The sequence below is a fragment of the Macrotis lagotis genome, chromosome 1 (assembly GCF_037893015.1).
Source record: "Macrotis lagotis isolate mMagLag1 chromosome 1, bilby.v1.9.chrom.fasta, whole genome shotgun sequence".
NCBI lineage: Eukaryota > Metazoa > Chordata > Mammalia > Peramelemorphia > Peramelidae > Macrotis > Macrotis lagotis.
In genome coordinates this window covers 417542197-417551281 of record NC_133658.1, presented here as the reverse complement: position 1 = coordinate 417551281, position 9085 = coordinate 417542197, and positions in this window count along the sequence as shown.

Here is a 9085-nt window from a genome sequence, read left to right as displayed (position 1 = left end):
AATCAGTTGTAAATTGATTATCTGTAAGTATTTTCAGACATTTAACTAGGTCCAGAGTTGAGAAAATTTTGTTTCAACTTCCTTTATGAGTAGTATCTGTAATTTTCAGACCCAGATCGGAGAGTTTATTTCTGTCATAGCAGTCCCCCAATTCATTCCACACATTAAATCCCTCTGACAAGTGAATTATTTACTGTTAGAAATAAAAAACCCAACATAGTTTTTAAAAACAAAATAATCATTTACATTTATCCCAATTTTAGGTGTTAGCCTATGCTCAGAAAAGAATAAAGGTAAGTAATTTAATTAAGAATCAAGACCTTTTTTGTCTCTTGGATGAACTCCTTGGAAAATCTGGTGAAGTCTACAGTGTCTTCTCAGAATAATGCTTTTAAATACAAAAAAAGAAAACACATAGGAATACAAAAAACAATATATTAAAATAAATATGTAATTTTTTCCATCCAAATTCACAAGAACCTTTGAAATCTGACCATTGACACCTTGGGAGTTCAGGGACACCAGGTTTAAAATCTCTTCAATAGATAAGTCTTAGCTTTTGAACTTATTCCAGAACCCAAAACTTAAAGTCATATTTACTCTTATATATCATGAACAAAGAGGGAGAGGTGGGATTGAATAATATATTTGAAACAATTTGGAGATACTGGTTGCTCTCAACTTCCTGTGATAGGTCCAAAAGTTATTGTCTCTTGGAGTCAAATTGGAAAGCACACAAAGGTGAAACAAGCAGCTCATTTTCCTATCATCAGTGAATATATAGACTGATTTTTATAATGTTATATTTTTATAATGTTTGATAATATTTTGGATGGATTGGAATTTTGTGGCAGGTAGATATTATTATAATTATTATAAGATTTTAAAGGCATTTAGTCCAAGATTTTGTTCTCCCTTCTGTCTACAAATACCATCAGAAGCATCCAATTTAGAAACAGAAGAGATTCCCCAACTTTGTAGATTCAACAGCATTTTCTCTGTTTTTTAAGAGTCTAAAGGAAAAGTAGAATAACCAAATGTAATTGTTTAAAAAACACAAAACTGAGATTTGGTCTTAAGTGGTCTAATTATTCTCTTATCATTTTCATATTCATTGAATTAGTGTCTATTATTAAGTATCTATTATGTGGGAAGCACTATGTTAAGCAGTTCTCCAGTTAAATAAAACTTTGCTTCTATAAATATCTTCTGGAGCTCTCATCCTGTGCTAAAAAGCAGAATAGTTAATAATTTCTTCAGTTAGCTTAATAAGAATTTTATCCTTTAAAATATTGAGTAAACAATGAAGAAACTTCTCTTCTATATGCAATTCTAACCAAAAGTGAGGAACTAGTTTCTGGGATTAAAAATTAATGGGGGGGTGGGGAGTACCTGAGTTCAAACCTGGCCTTGGACACTTACTAATTACCTAGCTGTGTGGCCTTGGACAAGCCACTTAAACCCATTTGCCTTGCAAAAGCCTAAAAAAAAATTAATGGAATTTAGTGTGGTCCTTCTATCTAATCTAACTCGATATTTTACAAGTGAAGAAACTGAGGTACAAAGAAGGAAAATAAATAATGGCCTATGGTTGCATATTTGATCAGTAGTTATGTAGTTCCTAGGAAGCAGAAACATGATTCATACAAGACCTCTGACTGTTAGTTAATCTTGTAGTCAACAGATATTAATATAATCAATTGTGAAAACTGATCTTGGAAGTCATTGAGCTGACTTTGGACAAAGTCTGTACTCAAAAAATACACCTCTTTATCCCTCAGTATCTGTATCAATATGGTGGTAGAGAACCAGAGGTCCAGACCTTAATTTCCACATAATTCATTATAAATATCTACTGTTATCATCATCCCTGACCTAATGTATACTTTAGCATTTGGTTTGGGCTAAATATTGTAATTATGGTTGACTCTAAAGCTCCCTTGTTCATCATTGGTGAGGAAGTAGAGTTCACATTGAGGCTGAGCATTATTATTATTACATTCCAATTATTTAAAAAGTATGTCTGTTATTACTCAGGAAAAAAAATCCTCTTAGCAGTGCAGTGTTGGGGTGAAGGATAGATATGAAAAATTTAAAAGCAATGTATTTTAAAAATAAATGAATACATGAATAAATTAGCAAATTCAACATCACTCAAAGTTCTTAAATGAGGGACAGTGGATTTTTTCTAAATGAAATCATTAAGAAAATGCTTGCATTCAGTAGAAGGTGGGATGAGGATCTCTAAAGGCAGTTAGGTAATTCAGTGGATTGAGTAATGAATCTTAAACTAGAGAGAGCAGAGTTCAAATGTGACCTCAGATACTTATTAGCTATATAACCCAGTCACTTAATCTTTCTCAGCCATAGTACCTGCCTCTCACGATTATTGTGAGGATCAAGTGAAATAATATTTACCAAGTGCTTAAAGGAATCTGGAACATAGTAGGCAATTAATAACATATTTCTCTCCTAGTTTCCTCAAGGTCCCTTACAAATCTAAGACTAATTGTTCACATGTCTAAAGTGTAATGCAGCCTTTGAAGTTAGAAATCTCTTAAAGTTGGATAAATTCCTTTATTTTTTCTCTTGACAAAACTTTTAATTTTCAAATTATATTTTTAAATTTTAACTTAAACTTCAACAAAAAATTTTCTATCAACTCAACAAAACACTGAAAGAGGATTCTATATGACACCATGACTTTCACAATACTCACTTTTTAAAAATGCTTTTCTGTGCTTCAACTCTTTTATGCATTTCAAAAATACCACAATGGCCCTTTTTTTGTTGCATCAGTTTTTTCTACTCTCCCCTTTCATTCTTACAATTAAACCAGAGATAGAAAGGAAAAATAATGCCCTGTAAAAAATAAATATAATTATCATTGCTAAATGAATCCAGCCTTTCCAAGATTCCCATCAGAAACATCTAGCTAAAAAATATAGAGTTAGTTTATGACTCATCTATTCATTTCTGAAAAACTGAATTTAAAAGTTTCTACAAGGTTACTATATTTTGTTATATGTCTGTTCTGTTAAGAGAAAATGATAGTAAGTTATTCAGTGTTCTCATTTGTAAATAAGTAAGTTGGACTTCTAAGGTTCTTGCTAGTTCCAAATCCTTTGCCTATTATTCTAATCTAAAGTTGCCAAAAAGTTGCACTGAAGGAAAAGATTAACAACTCATCAATACCTGTTCTATCATATTGGAGAAGGGAAGTAGAAGAAAAAATTAACTGATTTCAAGTTCACTAGTGAGTCACTGTTTGCTTCCTCTTCTTTATCAGAGAAAAAGCAAAAGTCATTCTGACCCTTGAGGCTTATGGCCCTATAGATTCTCAGAATGAATTTGTGGTTCAATTCAATTTAGCAAATATGTATTAAGTATCTATGAGGTACAAAGCATTGTGATAAGCAGAGAAAGAGGTACATAGTTTTAAAAGTTAGAATTTGTTTAGTATGATATAAAGACATATACACAGAAAACTGCAAAGCAAAATTAGATATTGGAAAAATAAATAAGAATGGAACAACATACTATTTGAAGAAGAGTAAGGGGATTAAGGAAGGCATCCTGGAGAATGGGGCATGGAATTCAGTTTCAAAGAATACATAAAAGCATAAATAGTAGAATCCTAAGGGTCAGCTAGGTGGCACAGTGGATAGAACACCTGCCCTGGAGTCCAGAGAACCTAGTCTGGAGAACTTGAGTTCAAATCTAACCTCGGAAACTTAATAATTATCTAGCTGTGTGACCTTGGGCAAGCCACTTAACCCCATTGCCTTGCAAAAACCTAAAAAAAAAAAAAAATAGAATCCTAAGATCATAAACTTCAAACTAGAAAGATACTTAGAAATCATCTGCCCCTCCTTATACATATGAAGAAGCTGATGCTCAGAGAGGAAGGAAAGAAGAAAATTTTAAAAATAAAGGAAGGAAAGAAAGAAGGAATGAAGGAAAGAAGAAAGCAAACATTTATTAAGTGCCTATTGTCTGCTGGATACTCTGCTCAGCATTTTGTAAACATCTCATTGTATTTTCATCACAACCCCAGAAGGTGGGGACTATGATTAAATGAATTTGATTGATGAAGGAATTATAACAAAAAAGATTACATGATTTGCCTAGGGTCATATAGCAAGTAAATGAATGGTTATGAACTCAGTTCTTCTTAGCTCCAGGCTCAGTACTCAACCCACTGCAACATATAGCTGTGAATGGGATAAAGTCTGATATTTCTTCAGGAGAATATTATAGATTAGAATAAACTCAGCTAAGGGTATGTCTCTTCTGCCCCTCCTCCCCTGACAAACAACTTCTGGAATGTTGGTGAATGTTATCATGACCAGAATGCAAACTGATCTGGCTCCTTATCTACTGAGTCCAGATGTCTCCAGCCTCAGGGCTGGAGGAGAAACAAGTCTCTGTTTGGATTATATGCTTTTCTTTAAATTAGCTTTAGATTGTGAAGACCACATTTTTAACTAATGAGGATGGGTCAGTGGGGGGGGGATCACTTTAGGATATATTGTTCCTACAATTCATGTCTTCATGGCCTCACTCTCCCATCTGCATGGTGAGTTGAGGCCTGCTTCTCAAGAATCGAATAAAGACTTTTTCCTCTTCATACCTTGAGAAATCTCCAAAATTTATTTAAAAGGGGGTTACATACCACACAGCTGCTTTAAAAGTTTAATCTCAGAGAAACAAAATTACATACACTAGATTAAATAAATGGTAAGTGGCAGAGCAGTATTCAGATACAGCTCTTCAGCCTTCAAGTTCTGTCCATGTTCCATTGAGCCATATTGTGTCTTGAATTCAGTGGCAGAACTTGGGATAATATTGGAATTAAGAGAAAGAGAATTCCAATCAAAGGAAGATGAATAAGTAAAAGGAAAGAGAAAGGAAAATGTAAAACACCTGTGAGCATGAACCATAGTGTGAAAAGCAGAATAAGTCAGATTATGGAAGGTTTTAGCTAAAATTCATTTGGTAAAAATAATTAGTAATGATAATTATATAATAACAATACATCACACATTGTATATAAGGATATATTAGCATATATATGCATATTTAGCATATACATAAGAAAGATAGTACTAATAAAATAATTCATAACATATTGATTTAGAAGTTAAACAGTGCTTTACTCACCACAACCTTGTTATTGAATAATTATTGCAGGGACAAGGATCATTATTCCTTTTTGTGAATGAACAAGATATTTAGGGAAGTTAGATGATTTGGCCAGTGTTACATAATCAATAGAGTATAAGGAATTATTGAAAGATTTTGAGAAAATAATGGCAGTCATGACTAGATCTATGCAAAAGGTAGCTTATTCTGGTACCTGATTGATGAATCTGATAGCCAAAACCCTCCATAAGAAGATTCATAAGTTTTAGCATTGGAAAAGACCATAGAACTCATCTATTTCAATTTCTTCATTTTATGAGTGGAAAAATTGAGGTCAAAAGTGGTTTAATGACTTATCAAAAGTCATACAGGTAACAGAATGAGAATTAAAACCCAAAGCTGACTCCAAATCTGGCAGTCTTACAACCAAATCTTAGAGAAAAGCAGGAACAGAAGGATCTTTTAGGAGGCTATTGAAATAATTCAAAGGGGACAATGAAAGATTATATTAGATTGTGATAATAGAAATAAATATGAAGGAACAACAGTAAGAAATGGTACAGTGGTAGAAACAATAGGAAATAGTAATCAGTGAACTATAAGGGTAAAGGAGAAGGAGGAGTCAGAGATAATCCCAAAGTTATAAAGAAGGGAGATGAGGTGAATGGTAACACCATGAACATAAGTAGTGAAGTAAAAAGTTGAAGTAAATTTAGTAAGAAGGTAGGCTTAATTGGAAGATGTTAACTTGAATGAGTTCGTGAGACCTTCATGTGGAAAGGTCCTGTATACTATTGAAAATACAATCTGAAAAAAAATACAATCTGAAACACACCTTCATTGCTGGGTTTTTTCCCTTCTCAGGCATAAATATCTGAACCTAACCATATTAGGGTAATGGCCCCATATTTGTTTACTGAGAAACTAAAGAAAGATTTGGGTTAGGGACTAATGGCTATATCAGTTTCTATAATTTTCTATTGGATAACAAAAGTTTTGGATCAAAAGTGGTGCAGGCATTATTATTAAAGGTAAGGTTCATGAGCACTTAAAATGAGCCAGTATGGCTACCTCAATATACCAAGTCCTCATTTCTTTTTTGATAATATTATGAGACTGATGGAAATATCATGTGTACAGTAGAACTAGATTTCAACCATACATTAGGAAAAGTCTCTTATGATATTCTTATGGACAAGATGATAATTTGTCATTTAGATTGTCTTATGGTTATTCAAATTCCTAGTCCAATGTAATCCTATGCCACTATTTTAAAAAGATAGATTGAGAAAGGCCTAATGTCATCTTAATTCTGCTTTTAGAAATATAGATACGACATGAGTTGTAATTATAGCCCCAGAAAAAACTCCTTAACAATGGAGTTGGTGTTTGAGTTCCCACCCCTATACTGGGAAAAACTACTCTCTTCCATTTGGCTCACAGAGTTGTCCCCCATTCTCCTGTAATCCACTAAAGGATTCCAAAAGCCTTAAGGACAGGGTCATCCATAAGTGTTCATGCGAAATAAGATGAGATTAGTTGAATGTAGTTATCAACAGACTATTTTAAAGTTTACAAGGTCTGTCAGTTATATTCAAACAGGGTAAGACAAGGGGCAGAGGGTTAGAACTGTTAATTCCTTCAGGACTGGATTTTTTTTTCCCTTAGTAATTACTCATGGAAGTGAACACTCAAGATTAAGAGAAAAGCCATATACTTCTCCACTCTTTGTTTATTTAGTGTTCACCTCTCATAGTCTCCTATGGAGACTTAGCTTTAAAGAAATGAATGCCACCATGGTGGTATTGATGTTCCAACGTTGGAATAAAATCCTGACCATTTCCTTTTTTCCCCTCCTCTTAATTTCTTCTCTTCTTTCTCTCTTCTCCTTCTTGAGATGTCCTCAAAAATTTCTCATGCAGAGAAAAAACCCTGCTCTCTAGTCCTATCATGTTAGTTTCCTCTCTTCAAAATAGGGGGAAAAGTACACCTTCCAGGATTAGAACCTTAGAATCCCTTACAAATAGTCAACCAAAGCTTTATCCACAGATTTTTATATTCAGAAAATATTATAATATAAAACAAATAAACAAAAAATAGCCACCAGTTACCTGACATCTACTATGACTTTCCAAATTCTATCATTACATTATTTATGATGTGGAAGGGTTATTAAGCTTGCAATTGTAGTGAATCATTTAGCAAATAATTAATGAATGAAGAACAATCATGTCATTTCTTCTAAAACTGTTCTTTAATTTCATTTTACACTCTCAGAAATAAAACAAACATTAAGCTTAGTCGCTTTCAATGTGTCAGACATAAGAAAAACACTTTCAGTTAATTTTGTAGACAAAGTGCCAGATTAGACGGTTATCAGGGTCCAACTAAATCTAGTTTCTGTCAATTACATGCTTTCAGCAGTGGAAAATCTAAGATTCCATTGTGGTTTGGTACTTACTTGAAGATTTTTTCTTTACTTTGGCCCAGTGAATTATTCACAATATTTCCTTCTCCATAAGAGCACTTTAAACCTTTAGTAAGTGATAAATATCTTTGATGTGGATTTGGATTGGATGGGAAGATTCTTTTTGCTATCCAAGTTGGGTAAAGAGAAAAGAAACATTATTGAAAAAACTGATCACTTTCCAGTAAAGATGTAAATGTTACAGCTGAACTTGACTTTCCTCAGAAATTCCTCAACAACAATTAAAAGAAGCACAGGATGAAGCAATAATGAATAAAACCAAAATAAAAATATAAATAAACTTTTCCATCTGATCCAGGACTGAGCAAGAAAATAGTCAGAAGTCTTCATGTTCTCTGCTCAGAGGAATTCCAGAAGTGCTAAAGCCAACTAAATCTTAGATCTGTCATTCTAGAGCCTCAGCCAGAAACAAAGCCAACTTATATTCACTAGGAGACAGGAAACATATTCTCCAGGCAACCCACTTGGGTAGAGTACACTCTAGAAGGTTTGCAAGTGCTTAGTCTCTTATACTTAAATGATCAAAGCCAGGGAATAAAGGAACTAGATGTGGAGTAGAGGTGTTCTGGGTTTCTTTAGGAGTCCTGAAGTCAACATGATCAATGTTATCTGACCAGAACTTGTCAGAGCAGTAACAGGGGACAAAACTAATTCTTGGTGAGTGATTGTGAAAAGAGGAGGCCAGAGAGAGAAACAGGATGAAACTCACAGCATTGGTTCACAAAGAAAAAAAAGACAGAGGTTAAAGCAAAGGGCATAGTCTTATCTCAAGTCCAGATCAATTTCTCGACTCAGAAGAAGGCATAGAAGAGGGGGAGCAGCAGAAACCAGGTTCCAGTCATCCCACCCATTACTATGCCAAGGAAGTTCCTCTTGAATAAAATAAAAATTGACAAGAGGAAAAATGAGATAGAAAAAGCAAACAGCAATCAATGGTTGAATAAAACATCATGAAATATAAGAACAAAACCAAAATAACAAAATATTAGAAGATTATATGAAATATTTACTATAAAAAGCAACTTGCTTAATAAACATTGAGAAAAAAAAGCAAAACATGGCCACCCTATTTCAAGACATCATAGAAGAAAACTGTCTATGTCTATTAAAATAAAGGAAGCAAAGCTAAAATAAAAAAATCCACTATTCACCTCCAGTACAACAAAACAAAACAGTCTGAACATATCTAGGAATATTTACAGCCAAAATCTAGAACTTCCAGATGAATGGGAAAAAATTATATATATATAAATATGTTGTCTAATCTGAAATTCTTTAATTTGGAATGAATATTTCTGATCTATATATTTCTGATCAAAAAATCTAGTTTTTTATCCTTTAACTAATAGTTATATATTTCAGTGTGTTAAAATGTCAGTCTATGTAAGGCCTGTTTCCTAGATCCCAAAGGTTGACTTGCCTGTGTCAATACTACCTTGAAAACCAAATGAT